Source organism: Castor canadensis, chromosome 12 (assembly GCF_047511655.1).
Source record: "Castor canadensis chromosome 12, mCasCan1.hap1v2, whole genome shotgun sequence".
Lineage (NCBI taxonomy): Eukaryota > Metazoa > Chordata > Mammalia > Rodentia > Castoridae > Castor > Castor canadensis.
Window position 1 is genome coordinate 44,382,741 of NC_133397.1, and position 19,521 is coordinate 44,402,261.

Below are 19,521 nucleotides of genomic sequence, written 5' to 3' on the forward strand. Positions count from 1 at the left end.
TATTCCCACCAACAGTGTATGAGGGTTCCTTTTTCCCCACATCCTCACCAACATTTGTTGTTGGTGATGTTTTTGATGGTAGCTATTCTAATAGGAGTGAAGTGGAATCTCCTGGGCATTTCCTTTATGCCCAGGGACAGTGAGCATTTTTTCATGTGTTTTGTAGCCATTTGGACTTCTTTCTTTGAAAAGGTTCTGTTTAGCTCAGTTGTCCATTTCTTTATGGGGTCATTAATTTTGGGGGAGTTTGGTTTTTTGAGCTCCCGGTATATTCTGGTTATCAGACGTTTGATGTATAGCTGGCAAATATTTTTTCTCACTCTGTGGGTGGTCTCTTCAATTTAGAGACCATTTATTTTTTGTTGGGCAGAAGCTTTTTAATTTCATGTAGTACTACTTGTCCATCCTTTCTTTTAGTTGCTGGGCTGCTGGGGTTCTGTTGAGGAAGTCCTTGCCTATACCTATTGCTTCCAGAGTATTTCCTCCTCTTTTCTGTACTAGCTGCAGAGTGTCAGGTCTTGATATTAAGGTCCTTGATACATTTTGAGTTGATACTAGTACAGGGTGATAGACATGGATCAAATTTCAGTTTTCTGTAGGCAGATAACCACTTTTCCCAGCAAAATTTGTTGAAGAGGCTGTCTGTTTTCCATCATAAGTTTTTAGCCCTTTTGTCAAAAATAAGGTGGGCATAGCTGTGTGAATTGATATATGGGTCCTCTATTCTATTCCACTGGTCTTCATGTCTGCTTTTGTGCCAGTACCATGTTGTTTTTATTGCTGTCGCTTTGTAATATAGTTTGAAGTCAGGTATTGTGATACCTCCAGCTTTGCTGCTTTTACTCAGTATTGCCTCTACTATTCCCGGTCTCTTGTATTTCCAAATGAACTTTAGAGTAGATTTTTCACTCTCTGTGATGAATGTCATTGGGATTTTGATGGGAATTGTGCTGAACATGTAGATTGCTTTTGGTAGTATAGCCATTTTTACTATGTTGATTCTACCAGTTCATGAGCATGACAGATTGTTCCACCTTCTGTAGTCCTCCTCAATCTATTTCTTCAGAGGTTTCTAGTTCTCCTTGTAGAGGTCATTCATATCCTTTGTTAAATTTACTCCTATGTATTTGATTTTTTTTGATGCTACTGTAAATGGAATTGTTTTCATATATTCTTTTTCAATTTGTTCATTGTTGGTGTATATAAAGGCTACTGATTTTTGTAAGTTGATTTTGCACCCTGCTACTTTGTTGAAGCTGTTTATGGTGTCTAAAAGTTTTGGGGTGGAGTTTTTGGGTCTTTAAGGTATAAGGTCATGTCATCTCTGAATAGGGACAGTTTGATTACTTCTTTACTTATTTTTATTCCCTTTATTTCTTTTTCTTCCCTTATTGCTCTGACTAGGCATTCCAGGACTAGGTTGAATAGGAGTGGGGAGAATAGGCATCCTTTTCCATTCCTGACATTAGGGGAAATGGTTTCAGATTTTCTCCATTAAGTATGATGTTGCCTTATTTTTTCAAAGAACCAGCTTTTTGTTTCATTGATTCTTTGTATGGTTTTTTTTGGTCTCTATTTCATTAATTTCAGCCCTTATTATTGTTATTTCTCTCCTTTTGCATGCTTTGGGTTTTGTTTGTTCTTGTTATTCTAGAAATTTGAGATGTAGCATTTGGTCATTTATTTCAGATCTTTCTGTCCTTGTAATATATGCACTCATGGCTATAAACTTTTCTCTTAGGACTGCCTTTGCTGTGTCCCATAGGTTCTGGTAGGTTTTGTTCTCATTTTCATTAACTTCCAGGAACATTTTAATTTCCTCTTTTATTTCATCAATGACCCACTGGTCATTGAGCAATGTGTTGTTCAGCTTCCAAATGTCTGTATTTTCTGCTGTTGTTTTTATTGTTGAGTTCTAGTTCTGATGCACAATGATGAGATAGAATGCAGGAGGGTATTTCTATTTTCTTATATTTACTGAGGCTGCTTTGTGCTCTAAGATATGATCAACTTTGGAGAAGTTCCATGGGCTGCTGAGAAAAATGTATATTATGTAGAAGTTGGATGAAATATTCTGTAGACATCAGCTAGATTCATTTGATCTATGGTGTGATTTAGTTCTAGAATTTCTTTGTTGATTTTTTGTTTAGATGACCTATCTCTTGGTGATGGGGGGTATTAAAGTCTCCCACTACCACTGTATTGGAGTCTGTATGTGCTTTTAAGTCTTTTAAAGTATGTTTGATGAAATTGGGTGCACTGATGTTGGGTGCATATAGGTTGATAATTGTTATTTCCTTTTGGTGTATTTTCCCTTTTATTAGTATGAAGTGTGCTTTTTTATCTCATCTGATCAATGTAAGTTTAAAATCTACTCTGTCTGAGATAAGTGATGCTAATCCTGGTTGTTTCCAGGGGCCACTGGCTTGGTAATTCTTCTTGTAGCCTTTCATCCTAAGCCGGTGTTTGTTTCTGTCAATGAAATGGGTCTCCTATTCGAGTTTCCTTTTTTAATCCAGTTTGCCAAAAGGTATGTTTTGATGGGGGAGTTAAGTTATTGACATTCAGTGTTAATATTGATAGGTATGTGGTGAATCCTGCCATTTTATTGTTTTTGTATTTGAGAGTTTGACTGTATGCAGCTGAATCAATGTTACTCTTTGATTCCTTGTCTTTTCTTCTCTTGTGGTTTGATACTGCCTCTCCTTTCTTAGTTTTGTTTGCTTTCATTTTCTGTGCAGAATTCCTTGGAGAATCTTTTGTAGTGGTGTCTTGGTGGTCATATATTGTTTAGTTTCTGCTTATCATGGAAGATTTTTATTGCCCCATCTATTTTGAGATAATTTTGCTGGGTAGAGTATCCTAGGGTTGAAGTTATTTTCATTCAGTGCCTGAAATACCTCACTCCATGCCTTTCTTTCTTTTAAGGTTTCCATTGAGAAATCTGCTGTGATTTTGGTGAGTCTCCCTTTATATGTTATTTGTTTTTTCTCTCTTACAGCCTTCAATACTCTTTCTCTATTCTCTGTGCTTGTTGTTTTAATGATAATATGTCATGGGGAAGTTCTATTTTCATCAAGTCTGTTTGCTGTCCTGGAGGCTTCCTTTATCTGAATGGGCATAGCTTTCTCTAGATTTGGGATATTCCCTGTTATTATTTTATTGAATATATTATGGATCACTTTTGCTTGGACCTCTTTCTCCTTCTTCAATGTCCATGATTCTCAGGTTTGGTATTTTGATGGAGTCAGTGAGTTCTTGTATATTCCTTTCACATCACTTGATTTGTTTGACTAACGGTTCTTCAGTTTTTCCTCTAATTTCTATTTTCTCTTCGAGTTCTGAAATGTCTTCCACTTGTTCTAGTCTGCTGGAGTGGCCTTTCACTGTGCTTTGTGTTTCTACTTGATTCTTTTTTCTGTGGTATTCCATATCATGGGTCACTTCCTCTTTAATATTTTTTATTTTAATCTTTAAGTCATTTATCACAGTATAGTGTTCTCTGTTTCACTTTGTTGTTTATTTAGGGCTCCTATGAGTTCATTTATTTGTTTCTGTGTCTTCTCATTTTCTTTATTTTTGGTGTCTTGGAATTTCTTGAATGCATCTTGTACATTTTGGTTAACTGAGGTCTAGTATCATCTCCATGAAATTCTCAGTGATTACCTGAAGGATTTCTTCTTTGAGGATGTTTTTGTGGGCATTGTTGGGTTCCTTGGTGTCATTTTTCTTTGTTTTGTTGGAGTTAACAGAGTATCTGTTTTCTTCATTTCCCTCTGAATCCTGTATTAAATTACTTTTGGGCAGAGGGTGGTTTCCATCCCTTTTTCTTCTTCCCATGGCTCCACTTGGTACATGCAACTATGTTCTTGATAGGCTAGTTGGTGGTTTTAGTCACCTGTTTTCTTTCCTTTGATTTAATTTTTGTTTTTTTTGCTGTCTTGGGTTTTTAGCTAGGTTGGTGTGCTATTTTTGTCTCTGGTCTGGATGTAATTCAGTAATAATTTGCAGGTTTAATGCCCAACCAGTGGTTTATATGTTATATTGAAGACCCATTTGTGGTAATATCTATAAGCAGTGGGAGTTGGGGGGTTAATGTTTGTAAGTCTAGTTATATAAATTTGGGGAGTTGGATAGGATGGCACTAAAGGGGGGGCAGGAAGTAGGGTGGGGGTGTGTGAGAGGCATAGTGGGGGCTGCTGTTTTTGTGGTCCTTGTGTGTGTTTGGGTGTATTTCTGTTGTAGTGGAAGATGTTTGTATCAGGGATTACAGGGGTTTGGGATTGTGTAAAGTTGGTATAGTAGGCTGGTCAGTGGGTGATGAGTGTGTAGGAAGGGGGGGTAGTCTGGTGACAGTTTGCGGGAGAATGGGAGGGGAAGTTGAGGGCAGGGGGAGAGAGTGGGTGAGAAGGGAAAAAAATGAGTTGTTGGGGAGGACAGCAATGGGTTTTAGCACAGGAGGAGAAGGGAGATAAAGGGGGTGAAAGTAGGTATGAGAAGATGATGATGGTAAAGTTGATACTATAGAAAGAAAAAAAAAGGTTATGGAAATAGAAGTAAAAATAGAAAACCTACAATAACAAAACAAACAAAAAACCCCAAAAAAATCAATGGGAAAAAATGAACAAACAAACAAAAACCAAAAACAAACAAACAAACAACAAATTTTTAAAAAGAAAAAAAAATAAAGAAAAACACCAGGTTCAGGAACAATAGAATTTCAGTTTTAGTTTAAGTTCTGGAGTTACTCCTCTGGCGTCCAGTCCTGGTTTTGGCATATAAGCAAAAGCTCTGACATGGTCTCACCAGGTGATTGACTTGTGAGTAGTGTTTTTTCTTCTGTCTACCAGTTAAATTGAAATTGTGAGGTGAGGTAGCTTTGCCAGATCATGCAGGGTGGTCAGAGATATTGATTTCCTCAGCTGATGACTGCGTTATCCTTCAGCTGCAGCTGCTTGCTCAGCTCCTCTCCCAGTGAGATGGGGCAATTCAAGTTTGAATGCTGCCTTCAGGTTCAGATCATTTCTGTGGTCCAGTAGTTGCCATGCTTTGGAGGTGGCTTTTTGCTGTTTATTTACTGGGATTTCCACAATGGGGGTTTATTTCTTTGCCCTGCCCCCTTTCTCTGGGGCAGGTTTAGTGTTCCATCAGCCCCTCTGCTGTCAGTGTGTTGTGAGGGTTCACTGTTTGTTTTTCAGTTTTGTGCAGCAATTTGGCTTTGGGTGTTGCTCACTGTTTTAAGAGATGAGCTCTGTGGTCTGCTACCTGCCTTGCTTTGGGGAGTGGCTTATCTCCCACCTGCTTTCCACCTTCCTGCCTTTCCACCATTTGTTTACTGATAGTTTGTGCTGAGATTAGCTCCTTGTCCCTCTCCCTTTCTCTGGTGCATTTTCAGCATTCTGGCCCCCCTCTCCTGTTGTTCTAGATTACAGTTTGCTGTTTGCTATTCAGTTTTTTTTTTTTTAATGGGGGTCAGTCTGCAAGGGCTGTGCTGGTTTATTCCAGGGGTGGATAGGGGAATTCTGCATGACTTGTGGTGCTCACCTGTTTATTCTGTCGAATGTCTCACAGGCAGGCTTGGAGCTGGTGGCAGCAGCCCTGCCTTGCTGGCTGTACAGCAGATAACAGCTGTTAGGTGCAATTAAAGGCTGAGTTGTGGGTCATTTTTTGAATTTTTTCCTGTACCTAGTGTGATGGTGGTTATTATTGGCTAAAGGAATTCTGAGTTACCCAGCTGTGGCTCAAACTTCTCAGGGAGGTTTTGGAGTCATGGAGATTAGAATTTCTCATTCTGAATCCTAGTCACTATCTTGGATCTCCTTGAGAATACAAACTTTAAAAACCAATTTAAAAGCATAAAAATGAAAGAAGGAAAAGGAAAGAAAAAAAAGAAAATGAAAAATCTGAAAGGAAGAGAAACATGCACAGATCAAAGGACAAAATATTGACTTCAGGTATTCAAACCAATCATCATATTGAAAATATTGAAAAGTGATTTTGTGTGTGTGTGTGTATGTCTGTGTGTGTTTGAAAGATGGGGGGAGACAGGAACTCGATAAATGACTTCAACCTTCAGTCCTCCTTATATTCACAACTTTGCACATACATTTTCAGGTTCTTTCATTAAGTCATACTCTATTTCTCCTTCCTATACTTCTACACTGCTTGTAAGACTTGCTTTTAGCAGTGGACAAACAGACATATGGTCACACATAGCCATGTGCATTTCCTTATTCTTAGATTACCATCATTCACATTTCAACAAGCCCTGAATAGGGCTGGAATGTGTGAAACTATGAGAATTCAATCTAGATACTTGATCCATTCCTCCCCTGCTGAGGCACCAGACATTTGGGAGACTCCAACCAATATCAACAAAGACAATCATGTCTCACATACAAACTAACTGTGGATATGTGACCAAATGAGTCCCACATCAACCAGGTCCAACTGACCTGGACACTCCTGAATTTAAAAAATTCTTGTGGTTTTGAGCAATGTTTTTCATTGGTTTTTCCCTCTTAATTTCTCTCTCTCTTTCATACACACATACACAAACACAAATATATGAATATCAGCTTTTGCTCTCTTTCTCTCTCTTCTCTCCTCCCTCTTCCTCTTCCTCTCTCTCTCTCTCTCATAAGCATACACACAAATACATATGCACACTCTCTCTCTCTCTCTCTCTCTCTCTCTCTCTCTCTATATATATATATATATATATATATAAAATATATATATTTATATATACATATCAGGCCAATTGTAGATGGAAATTACTGAACCTAGAGAAGTATATTGACTATCAAAACACAGATCCCATTTCTATTCTGAAGAGTAACAATTCAGTGTTGATATTTTAGCTTCAATAGCCCAAGGTAACACTAAAGAAAAAAATCATGTAAAAGAGCCTCCACATTAATCACAGAGCTCAAATAGCTACAACCTCATGATAAGTATAAGAATGAACTAGAAGTGTAGCTCTCCTACCTTCCTTCCCCAAACCCAAGGTATTATAGAGAAGGTTGTCTTGATCTGTTCTCAGTGTCTATGAACACCCAGGTAGGGTGCACAAACACATGAATAGCCTAGGCAAGTTTAGACATTTTTAGTTCCATGCTTGGTTGATTAGGATGGATACCCTGCTGGGTGTATCTCTCAAAGAATGGCCCATCATTCCAAGATTTTAAAAATGCTTATGCAGCTTCTCAAGGGCAAAGTTACGCAAATAATTCAGGAAAACAAATAAAAAGAAACAAGAAAAAAAGTGAATCAAAATGACAAAAAAGGGCTGGTGGCATGGCTCAAGTGGTGGAGTGCCTGGCTAGCAAACATGAGGTCATAAGTTCAAGCCCCAGTACTGTCAAAAATTTTTTAAAAATTAGGAAAAAGACTAAATATAGCAGACTGCATATGTAGCTTAAATATACATTAAATTATTAAACTATTAAAAATAGTCAAATATGGATTGCTTAATTTATTTAAAGAATTAAATGAAAAATTTGAAAATAACTAAAGGGAGCAAGTAATTATAGAAAGGGACATATAAGAGTGGTAAAAGAATGAAACAGGGCTGGGGATGTAGTTCAATGGTACAGCCTTGTATAGAATGCACAAGGCTCTGAGTTCAATCCTCAGTATTGAAAAAAAAAAAACAACAAAACAAACATAGGAACAGAAATAAAATAATATATTTTGCACTCCAAGAAACAAAGTGAGTATATTTGGTAGCACACTGTACAAAGTAGAAGAGTATTATGAAATAAATCAGAAAAAAATTCTAAACATGGCACAGAAATATCAAAAAGAGAATACCATAAAAAAGTAAAGAACATAATAAGAATGCATCAAATATGTTAGTTGGGGGAGAAAGACATAAAACTTTTATTTAAAGAGAGAACGGCTGAAAAATTTCATTAATTATGGAAAAACTCCATAAATTTTAGAGTTCCAGAATATTCAAAGGTGAAGAAAAAGGAGAAAAAGATGAAGGAGAGTAAGAAAATAGGAGGGACAGAAGTAAAGCAAGAAAGTAAAACATCCAAGTATGTTTTAATTTTCAAGAACTAAACAAAAGAGAAAATGTCAAAATCAGAGAAAATTCAATTACTTTGAAAGAATGATAGCTAGACAAAAACAAATGCTCTTTCTAATACAACATAAAAGCTATAAATAGTTGAATGATATCCTCAGTTAATAGAAAGAAAATAATAATCTACTTAGGATTTCATAATCTAAAAAATATTCCATTAGAACAAGAGAAAAATGTTTTTAGTGAAAAAAGTTAATCACAAACAGACAATTTTCAATCTTTACACTTTTTAAAATGGCAGATAGAAATATGAGAGCTACAGAGAAGTTGCTGGAGCTAAATATGAAAGCAGATAATGGTACATAGACAGATAGCAAGCATTCCATTCAGAAAGTAATAATCTGTTTTCACTTTGATTTTCATTGTCTAATCTCCTTTTATTTTCTTTTTAACTGAGGAATAAAGGCATAAAACCTGTGCATAATTATGGGACACCAGAACCTACAGATATTCATGAAACAAAATACTAATGGAAGAAAACCTCACAGGATACACAATATAAAGTCTGAAATTAAAAAATAAGAGCATTGACAAATTTTAAAAAATGTTTCAAGCAAAACAGTAATAATTACATATACTACATGTTAAAAATCAAGATATGATTAAAATAACTGACAAACTATTAGTTAAGAATGGAATATTTGGAGGAGCAGAAACACTCTAGAACAAATAGATATAGGCAAAGACTTCCTCAGTAGAACCCCAGCAGCCCAGAAACTAAGAGAAAGGATGAATAAATAGGACTTCATAAAATTAAAAAGCTTCTGCACAACAAAAGAAATGGTCTCTAGACTGAAAAGACCACCCACAGAGTGGGAGAAAATATTTGTCAGCTATACATCAGACAAGGGACTGATAACCAGAATGTACATGGAACTTAAGAAACTAAACTCTCCTAAAATCAATGAACCAATTAAGAAATGGGCAACTGAACTAAACAGAACTTTTTCAAAATAAGAAATTCAAATGGCCAAAAAGCACATGAAAAAATGCTCACCATCTCTGGCCACAAACGAAATGCAAATCAAAGCCACACTAAGATTCCACCTCACCCCCATTAGAATAGCCATCATCCAAAACACCACCAGCAACAAGTGTTGGCGAAGATGTGGGAAAAAGGAACCCTAATTCACTGCTGGTGGGAAAAAGGAACCCTAATTCACTTCTGGTGGGAATGCAAGCTGGTGCAACCACTCTGGAAAAAAATTTGGAGACTTCTTAAAAATCTAGACATAGACCTGCCATATGATCCAGCAATTCCACTCCTGGAGATATACCCAAAGGAATGCAACACAGGTTACTCCAGAGGCACCTGCACACCCATGTTTATTGCAGCACTATTCATAATAGCCAAGTTATGGAAACAACCAAGATGCCCCATTACTGATGAATGGATCAAGAAAATGTGGTACTTGTACACAATGGAATTTTACTCAGCCATGAAGAAAAATGAAAACTTACCATTTGCAGGCAAATGGATGGATCTGGAGAACATCATTCTAAGCAAGGTCAGCCAGGCTCAGAAGACCAAAAATCGTATGTTCTCCCTCATATGCAGACTTTAGATTTAGGGCAAATGCAGCAATGTGGTTGGACTTGGATCACAAGAAAAGGGGAGAGCACATATAGGAGATATAAGAATAGGTAGAAAACCCAAAACATGAATGCGTTTGGTGTCCCCACTCCAGAGGAACTAATACAGAAACCTTAAAACGACAGGTTATCACTAGCAGGGGATCAGGAACTAATGCAAAGATCAGTTAGAGTTGAATCAACATGGGTTGTAACACATGAGTACATGACAGCAATAGTAGGAATCTTTCTGTATAGCTATCCTTAACTCAACTAGTAAAAATACTTTGTCTTTCTTATTATGCATATGTCCTCTCTTCAACAAAATCGATGATAAGGGCAGAACGGGACCTGCCTGAAACTGAGGCGGGGAGGGGGGAAAGGGTGGGGTGGGGGGCAGGGTGGAGAAATGACCCAAACAATGTATGCACATGTGAATAAATGAACAAAAAAATAAATAAACAACAACCAAAAAGAATGGAATATTTGGAAAAGAAAATTTAAAGTAATTTTGATTTAAGAAAGATAAAAATTTTATTAAAACAAGATTTGGTAAATTGGGAATAATTGTGTGTTAGATATATACAAACAAAATACAATCAGAATTTATAACTTAAAGCCATGGAAAGCATGAAAAACATAATGATTAAAAATGCCCAGTAATTTTTTTAAGAAAGATAAAAAGCTGAATTAGTGTAACAAATACATAAAAAATTTTTTAGATTTATTCTAAAATGTAAGTATTCACTTTGAATGAAAAACATAAAGGGTTCCATGCTTTGTTAAAGACAAATATTCCAACTGGGGGAAATAATTTGAACTATATGCTGTTTATGAGACATATCAAAATGTAAGGACACAATGATCACGAAGGTGGTTTTCCCAGGGCGAGGCTTATCCATTGCACTCCAGATGTGCTGACCCCTGCGATTTCCCCAAATGTGGGAAACTCAACTGCATAATTTGTGGTAGTGGGAGACTGCGTTTGCACTCTCCCCTGAAAAAAAAAAAAGCAAGGATACAGAGGAGTTGAATGTAAGAGGATAGAAAAATACTGTATGGAAATGTTATAAAAATGATGCCACCATTGTAATATTAGCAAGTTAGGTTTTGATGACATACAACAAATTTTGCTATAAATAAAACTGGCTTCATAGCAATAAAGATCAAGTGAATATATCATTTTGGAATGTCTGAACACAATACCATAAAATAAAACTGGTACAGTGAATTTTGGCAGTAAAGAGTAAATATAGACAAATATACAAATAGAATTGCTGTTTTACCATACATTTTGAGGCATTTGATAGAAAAATAATTATTAAGGAAATATATGGTATTAACACAATTAACAAACATGACATAATGGGCATATGTTACTGAACACTGTCATAACTACTACAGTATACACATTCTTTTCAAAGTCAGAAAAATTGATAGCAATTTATGAAAATAAGTGAAATTTAACAAAGAGGAAAGAGGAAACTCTCCATCTAGTTCCTTTATGTTAACTTAAGCACAAAATCTTTTTTTGTTGTTGTTGGTACTGGGGTTTGAATTCAGGGCCGCATGATTGCTAGCCAGGTGGCTCTATCGCTTGAGCCACATCACCAGCCTTGCACAAAACTTTTAGTTTCTCTAAATGAGCTTTTTATTGGCCATGTTTTAGTGAGCCTTTATTACTATGTTTTATTTTAATTTTTCCATTCAAGTGCTATTTGCATATCTGTCACATTATATGGTATCAATCTGAGGTAGAATTGCAAAGACAGCTGAAATTTATCACTGACAAAGATGCTGCCACAACATTTTTCACATTTATGTCATTTTATAATACTTACCCACAAAGCCAGTCCAATGTTAGTTTGAATCATGATGATGTTGCTTGCTAATCTCTCTCATGTGGACAAGTACCTTTTATCTCACTGAGCTGACTTTTCAACATTATCAGTAGAACTTGTGTAGTAATAATGATGTCTCCATGCCGCCCACTCAGTAATAATCTAATGCATATCATCGCATAGAGAATATACATACATATTTATGTGTGTGTATATTGCATATCTATATTTAAATTTGGCTACTAAAAAAATATATATATATATATAAAATGTGTATTTGGCTTTACAGCTGTTGCTATAAGTATTATATTACATCCTCATGCATCTTGAACATGACACTTTGTTTTAAACACAAAATATGATGTACTTTATTAAATTATAAGTTTAGTGCTGACTTCAAACTTGGGAAGAAGAAAAAAGTATTTTTAAATAAACTTTCAAAAGCAAATGTTCAAATGCTAAAACTGACTCCCAAAGGCAATGTCAAGAGTTTTCCATCTCCTGGGTCATTAAAAATAGTCTGGGACACTCTAATCAATGCAGGATGATGTGATTCTGTGTTGTCAAGGTGATGAACAAGATAACCTAATGCCCTTCCCATCTTTAAAAGCTCTGTGAACTTCAGTTACATGAAGAATTTTTACTTTCTTGATTTTTTTCTTTACCATTTCCATTTATGAAATTTCAGTGAAAATTGAGAGGTTTAAATTTCTATACCCCATCTATTCAGCTATATGTCTAATATACGCTTTACAGAAATTACTGAGGGGCTAGTTCACTATTCACTTCTCAAAAAATATAAACCCTGAGAAGAAAAATTAGTTGCTTACAATAAAAGATAAATTTAAATGTATCGAATTAATAGTATATCTGTGGACTCAGTTGAACCTTTAGTTTCCTCCAAGTCACACATAAGAATCATTCTTGCCTTCTCCTCCCCCTTCCCCCCCCACATATTTAGCATCATCCTTAACATTTATCATCAATATATTGGAATCAGCATTTAGGTTAACATCATACAAAAGTTATATTACCTTCTCTGTCCCCAAGGCTTACTATTTATAAAAGACATCTTGATGCAAAAACAGTAGTTTATGAAGTATGTAATATCCACCCATGTTAGGGAGGTAAGGGAGAGGGCTGTCTTTGGATTCTAATACATGCTATCATGTTTGATATTGGTAGAGGACTGAATCATATTTCCTCAAAAACCTATATTCAAATCCTAATCCCTGGCATTAGTGATATGAATTTATTTAGAAATTGATGGAAGTGTAATCCAATTAGATTGAGGTCATATTGGATTAGAGCAGGCTCCAAATTCAATAGTGCTTGGCTTTGAATCTTGAATGAACCCCAAATGCCCATATATGAGAGACTTTCCCTCTATCCTGATGCTACTGGGAGGTGGTGAAAAGTGTGAGAGGTGAGGCTCTCTTAGTGGGAAGTCATCAGGGCATCAGGAGCTTTCTATTAAGGAGAATGTAGAGTCCTCAGTCTCTTCTTTCACTCTCTTTTCTTTCCTAGCAATGAAATAAGTGACTTTGCTCTGTCACATGCTCCTACAATGATAAGCTGCCTTGCTACAGGCCTAAAAGCAACGGGGCCAAACTGATCACGTACTGGTACCTCTGACATAGTGAGCCAAAAGAAACCTTATTTTTTCTTAATAAGTTGATTTTTTAAGGTATTTTTATAGCAATGTAAAGCTTACTGACACAACCAGTTACTTTATGAAAGAAAAGAAAGGGAAACACAAGAGAACACAAAGAAGCAAAAAGGCCAGGCATGGAATGAAAAAGATTGCCCAGAACCGACAATTAGGAAGAGGGTAAGAAGGATCTCTAGACCCTTCAGAAGGTGCAGAACCCACTGGAACCTTGATTTTGGACATCTAGCCAACAGAACTGGAAGATAATAAATTCCTATTGTAATCATCAGTTGGTGGTAGTTTGTTTTGATGGCCCTAGGAAGTTAATACACACACACACACACACACACACACACACACACACACATTAACACATATACACATTCATGCACGGCTTTAATATCAAGCATGGTAGTTTTAAAATGTGTCTACAAATTCTTTGATATTTTTCCCATTTATGATACAGAACCTAATTCTTCTCATTCCCCTACCTTTGAAAATGGGCCTGCTTTAGTGATTCACTTCTAATGACTAAAATAAAGTGATAATGTGTGCCTTTGGGGATACCTTATGAATGGCACTATGACTTTGTCTCTCTCTTTCTCTCTCTCTCTCGCTCTCTCTTTCTCCTCTTACTTTCTCTGGGGTAAACCAGCTGCTGGACTATAGGACACACTAAGGTAGCCATGTGGTGAGGTCTACATATTGAGAATCCAAGGTCTCCTGTCAACAGCTGCATGATTGATCCATTTTGGAAGTTCATCCTCCAGCACCAGTCAAGCCTTGACTGAAAACTCATCGGATCAGAGCCAGAACACACAATGAAACAGTTCCTGGACACCAGACCCTCACAGTCTCTGTGAGATAAGTGCTTGTTGTTTTATGCAATGAAGGTTGGATAAATGATTATGCAGCAATAAGTAGCTAACACTCTGAATATACTTCTGATACAAAATAATGTGCATTTTCTATTTATAATGAGAATTTAATACAATCTTCAATTTTATTAGTCAAGTCTTCTGAGACTTGTCTCTGGCTCCATGTATTTTGTCCTTCACTTTTCCTATTTCCTAGCATGAGTGCTATGAGTCATATGTGAACTCTTACATATGTAAGTTCTTTTTGCAATAGGAACATCCCTGGAAACCAAATCTATTATAGGATACCTAGGAATTACTTAAATATGTGCCACAATGACTGCAAACCACTTAAATGGATCTTTATAAACCCAATCTAAAGGTATTCTCAAGTCAATTATACCTTAGCTAAATCTACAAGATACCTATTGCTACTCCATTACTACCATTTATGAGGTGAGGGAAGAACGATAGGAAATAAAAGTGGAATATCACGGTAGTCTTGTTCATGGTTAATATATTGCATCTTACAAATTTTATAACAGGTGATGAGGTGAACAAGTCACCGTCTTCTTCCAGAGCTGAGAGAGAGAGCCTTCGGGTGAAACACCATAAAGCTTGAGTTTCTTATCTCTACTGTAAATATCCTCTTGGCCCAAGGTATCCTAAAAGCCATATACTTTCATTTGTATGTATTAATCACAATGGTGGTATTTTATTCACTGGTTAAGTTTCTGATGATCAGAATGAGGACATTTCCTAATTTTGTGAAAATGAAAACACCAGACTTAACTAAAATGCAGAATGAACATTAAGTGGCATTTTAAATACATTATAGCAAGTTTTGATTCTTATAAAAATAACCATCAAAGAAATGAGCATGCCAACTATTTGTTAAGACTCATTTGCTTTTAATTGTTTTCTGATGAATGATGAAGTGCAGAAAAGAGGAAGTACCATCTGCTAGTTCACATTTTCAAGAAATGATGAAAAGCTACCAATCACCCTCTTTTCATTGTGCTGCCCTCAGCATTAAAATATGCACGGCACAAGATTTCATAGTAAGGAAAAGAGTGTTTAGGATAAAGGAAGGAATTATCTTTTAAATCTTATGTTTGACAGTACAAAGAATACAGAATACACAAAAGTATTCTTACTAAATAAACAAACAATATTCGGTATATATTAAAATATAAAGATTAAATTAGTTGATCAGCTTCCACATTAATAAAGTGCCTGGAGTTTCCATTTCCATGAGTAAAACAAGCAAAAGGTTAAGTAGAAACTCAACAACTCTTTCTTAAATTGACCACTCAATGTCCTTGTTCACCTCATCACCTGTGATAAAATTTGTAAGATACGATATGGGAACCATGAACAAGACTACTGTGTTATTCCACTTTTATTTCCTATCGTTCTTCCCTCACTTCATATTTGCAATGAAGTAGCAACAGGTATGTTGTAGATTTAGCTAAGGTATAATTGAGGAGGACACAGGTTATCATAGGACAACCTGCTATCCTCAAAACTGGAGTAATGGAGGAAAGTAGAGAATCACAGGTTATTAGGAACAGAAGCCACGTAGTCTCAACTGCTAGAACCACCAATATAGTAACTGATGAGTACTGGAAGTTGAGTGCGAATTAACTTAATAGTTAATACCTCTAATACCTCAGGGGTGGGGGGATTGAGATTTTGATGAGTTTACTTCCAGAATTCCTTAAGAGCATAGATAAATTCCCTCATTCTTTCAACAGGGAAAGGGAAAAGCAATGATGTTGACAATGTCCATAAAAACAGTAGTCGTTTTTATACATGTTCCAAGTGTTCTATGGCAAAGGTTTGCCCACAAAGAAATTACTTTTCTGGAGACTTGAGTGACATAGGAGAAGGACATTTGGATAACTCTCACATAGGGAAGAAAAAGAACGAAGTTACTCTTCCAAAGGTAGTAGCCTAGGGAATCTGACTCATTACATGCATGGAGAATTAATCATAAGATTAGAGAATGCTTCTTTCTATTATCATGCCACCCTCTTAACAAGTATACCCTATTTTAACAGTGAGATACAATTAAGATAACTGGAAAATACAGACTACACTCTGAAAAGAAGAAAGCAGGGGAGATAAAAATGAGGACTAGAAACAAAAGACTGACACCTATGGTTATAGAGAATATTAAACACAGCCTAAATTCTATTAGTTAACAATAAAATCACACCCTAAAGGCCTTTATATGCAAATTATTATTATCCAATACAACATGTCCCACTTTCATCAGAAAACTAAAAAGTTCTCATGAAAACCCCAACAATTCTAAGAGACAAAGCAAGTGTTAGAACAAGTCTTGTACATGGCAGAGATTTTGTGATTATCAGACAGGCAACTCAACACCATGAGGTTGGTAAGTTAAGACTGCTCATGAAAAAAGTGAACAAAATGCAAGAGCACATGGAAACTCTAAGAAATAAAAGGAAATGTTAGAAAACAGAAACATTATAGAAAAAAATGAAGACTTCTTTTTATGAACTCAACAGTAGACTTCTAAGAAATGAGCTTATTGCACTCATTAAAATAGTAAGATGTTTCAATCAACATAGTATTATGGGTATATTGCTCCCTTTCTGCTGTTATATTTCAATTTTCCCACACAGATATAAATTTAATACCTATGTTTAAAGAACTTTTTCTCTTGAAAAATAGCAATTTGTGAAGATTCAGATAGAAAAAATGCAAATTTTGAAGGCTAATATAGTCTAAGTGAGATTATAATTATGAAAAACATACTCTTTATTATGTTCTTATAACTTAATTATTTGTAGCCATTTCCATTAGAATAATTTTCACTTTCTAATTATAATGATACAGGCTTAGAAAATATTTTACAAACATGCCTTGTAGCTCTTAACTCAAACATAATGTTAGTACCTCATTTTCTGAGTTTCTGTATCGCTTCCCTGCTTGACAACATCATGGTGATCATCTTTCCACAGAAGGATACTGTACCTGGATTATATGTGACAGACTACAGATCTACTCATTCTTCTAAGTTTTAGATAAATTAGTAGGCTATTTAAAATAAGGGTGGACAGAACTAATGGTGTACTCTACATGTCAGTGACTGATTGAAATCTCCAACAGTTCCCATCCAGAGTTTTCCAGATAGAACAGCATCCTAAAAATGATGAGTTTGAACAAAAACACAAAAATGTTTTATACAACCGTAGACTCTTCTTATGAACACTGAAAACATACAGCAGTTCTTTCATTAAAGTCATATTTCTGAATGGATCTTTTATAACTTAACTATAACTTCTTTAATTACAGATAATGACAAGAATTATTACTATTTCCCATTTCATCCAGTATACTCATTTTTATAAATAGGTCTTTAATAACTGTTTATTGAAGGGATGGATAAATTCTCAGTAATCTAATCACATGTAGTATTCAGTGATCCTTATTCTGTAGAAGGACTTGTGATGATACACATGTGTCAAGGTCAGAGTGGGTATTACAATTAATTAAGGGAGAAGACTGGCAAGTACAAAAATAGGACTAAAGAAAGTGTGGTATAATATCCTCAGAAATCTGCTCTAAGAAGCAAATATAAGTTGCTAAATCATAGAATTTATGCTTCATATACTCTCTGTATAAAGTCCTGGGTGTTAGCTGATTGCTTTTAGAATATTTCCTAATGACATTAAATCAGTTAAAAGACATAAAGTCAGGCGTCTGGTTACTTCTACAGCCTCATCTATGTTACTCTCTACTCTTATAATTTACTTACTAATTAATGAAAGTATATATTGAGTGCCTTTTAAGTATCAGGCATTATTCTAAACATCAGTTTTGTAGTTGGTAAGGAACATAGCAAGGGTTTTGATCCCATGGAGCATATATTCTGGTATGTACACATGGCATGGACTGAAGGAGCAATTGGAAGGATTAAAGTTAGTCAACTAGTAAATATATAAATAAATTAATGGAGATAATAACAAATAATGATAAAGGTTGAATGAGAGAACATGACAATGACTGACATCCAGGGGTGGCTAGCTTTTGTATTCAGATACGGTTTATCCAGTGAGGTTAATTTGATCAGAGGTTCAAAAGAAAGATTAAAAAAAGACATGAATGTCAAAGGGGGAATGTTTTGGGGAGTCTGAGGGAGGAAACAGGGAAAAAGGAGAGGTTGATGAGAAATTAAATTAATCAAAGTACATTATATGCAAAACTGAAAATAGAATAGTGAAACAAACTAAAATTATAAAAGAAAAAGGGGGGAGTAAGAAAGCAAAAGAGGGGGTAAATTTGATTAAAGTACATATAGAAATATCACAATGAACCCATTTGTACAGTTAATACATTAATACAAAAGAAAAAGAAAAAAGAGGATTTTGGATTATGGAGCTTTCTAAGACACAAGAACAGCCCATTGGGGAGAATAGAGTGAAATGTCCATTCTTGTCTGAAAGTGATGGAGGTTGAACATAATGGAAAGAGAGAAGCATCCCACAGCTCTAGTAATGACTTCATTTCATGTTGGCAGTGATTTTTAGTAGCTACCATCTAAATTTCAATCTTTGATTGGACTTTCCCCTAATTCTGAAAGTAAAAAGGTATGCTTGGTAGAAAATGTAACAATTTTCTGCAGGCAATTTAAAAGTGATATAGTGATAGCATATTTTAATTGGAGGGGCACAGAGATAAAATGAAAACTGAAGAGGAGCTTAATAGAGACTTCATGATTATAGAAGATCTTAGCATCCAATTTTAAGTAAACAGCAGTTTTTTCCTTAAGATGAATTTGGGGGATATTGAAAAATATCTAGCAGAAAGGTCTGTTGCAGAATTTCAATTAGTAGCATTCTTTGTGGAGACATTCTCATTTACTCTTAGAGATTTAAATGTAAATCATTTCTGAAAATTCTTTTTCACAATCAGGACTATGTTATTTTTCCATAGCAAAATTTCTTAAGATACTGAAGATTTAGTAAATCCAGTAGAATATTAAAAATAATGAAACTGAGTGAACATTACTTGAAATGTTACTTTGTAACTTACATGATTAAGTTCCTCAGATGTTTGAAAAAGTCAAAATCATTTCAAATTATTACAGCCTCAAATTTCATTTTCAAAACTTTGCCGGGCAGACTTTTTTCTAAGGGGAATAGGCAGAGGGTTTGTATGAAGTTCCAATAAAAAGAATATGTTGCAAGATTTCATTATATCAAAATAGTTTTGATGCCAGTCTTTCCTTATTAACTATTGTATATTTAAAACTCTTCACCCAACTTAATGAAAAGTAGTTTTCTCTTTCATTGAGAGATAGCATTATATTATCAAATTACGGTAACAAAAGCTATTTATAACTCTAAAACCTAGAAGATGCTTACTTTAGTAATAAAGTTTCTTATACTCAAAACCAAAAAACTGTCTGGGTGTGGGCATGCATGTCTTTAATCCCAGCACTAAGAGGCTGAGGTAGGAGGATTGGGCTATAGT

The 19,521-nt window shown here is 35.4% G+C and overlaps 1 long non-coding RNA gene and 1 other non-coding gene across 4 annotated transcripts in view; both read left to right on the forward strand.

Annotated features, from left to right (window-relative positions):
* The window catches only part of LOC141414810 (uncharacterized), a 75,808-nt gene extending 56,508 nt beyond the window's left edge, over nucleotides 1-19,300 (forward strand). The window contains exon 5 of one of the 3 annotated variants that reach the window (XR_012439680.1): nucleotides 13,812-19,300. This is a non-coding gene — a long non-coding RNA (uncharacterized lncRNA). Of the gene's footprint in view, nucleotides 1-2,928; nucleotides 4,138-8,497; nucleotides 10,010-13,811 lie in introns of those variants that run through there. The other 2 variants (XR_012439681.1, XR_012439682.1) reach the window with 2 other exon arrangements.
* LOC141415114 (U1 spliceosomal RNA) lies at nucleotides 10,505-10,662 on the forward strand. The gene has a single exon (XR_012440140.1). It is a non-coding gene; the product is annotated as a U1 spliceosomal RNA (small nuclear RNA).
* Nucleotides 19,301-19,521: the final 221 nt, after the last annotated feature.